The following is a 1,257-nucleotide window of genomic DNA, read 5'->3' as shown; positions in this document are numbered from 1 at the left end:
CACACACACACACACATACACATACACACACACACTCACACAAACACACACACATACACACAGACACCAAAGAATACCCCCCCCCACACACACACAAACGCACACTCAATCAGTAAGATGTGTTAGAATATACATTTTCTTCTTTCACTCTTTCATCTTTTGTCAAAGTTCCTCTCTTGTTTTTGCATGTTATTATCTTTGATTTTGTAAAACATACGTCTCTTTAAAGAACGTTGTTTATGCACATTGTTTAAGTGATGACAAAAACGAACCTGGAACAAAGAACCATTCACCTTTTCTCTGTTCCACAATAAGTCCTTAGTACTTTACACTTTGAAGAACTTTGAAAAAGTCAAATCTAAAACAAACGGTACTTACGAGTTGTGTTGACAAAGAGATTTGGAGGGCTGGCACAATATTTTCACGTCTCTGACTTGTCTCTATATAAGGTCAAAGTCTTATCTCTTACTTCTCAGCAGCCAATCAAAGACAATTACAATTTTACTTTCTTTAATCTGAGTCAGAAAAAAAGTCTAGAAAACACTCGTGTGTAGATAATGAACTTTTTTTAACCCCCCCCCCAAAAAAAACAAACAAACAGGTTTTGGTTGCTTGAAAAAATAAAACAAACAGAAACCCTGGAGCAGAGAAGTGAGTAGTGAACCATGATCTGTTTCAAATTTGGTACGATACTTGCAGAAGAAGACGACGAAGAAGACGAAGAAGAAGAAGAAGAAGAAGAAGAAGAAGAAGAAGAAGAAGAAGAACAAGAACAAGAACAAGAACAAGAACAAGAACAAGAACAAGAAAAACAAGAACAAGAACAAAAACACAACTGGAACCAAATGAAAGAGAAAAAAAACAGGACCAAGGGAAAACAAAAACAAAACAAGAACAGGATTAGAAGAAGACGAGGTCATCACATTTTTGCCTTTGTTTCACAATAATTAAACAAAATACATGCGCATGATCACTTTTTTTTGGCATTAACCCTTATTAATTCAATAAAAACACTTTTAAGAAACATAATGTAACTGTCCTTATCAGTTGACAAATATTGCGCAATGCGGAAAAGATAAAGCATCGGTATATGTCAAGAGAAACCTGTTTTTCAGAACATTATTTTGAGAAGAATTAATTGTATATTTCTTCTAGTTGCATCTGGACATGATGTTTGAGAGATTTGATTTTCACTGTCATGGGAAACTGAAACAAAGAAACACAAATACACACACTCACACACACACACACACACAC

This window comes from Aplysia californica, unplaced genomic scaffold (assembly GCF_000002075.1).
Source record: "Aplysia californica isolate F4 #8 unplaced genomic scaffold, AplCal3.0 scaffold00042, whole genome shotgun sequence".
Classification (NCBI taxonomy): Eukaryota; Metazoa; Mollusca; class Gastropoda; order Aplysiida; family Aplysiidae; genus Aplysia; species Aplysia californica.
This window is presented reverse-complemented; position numbering follows the sequence as displayed.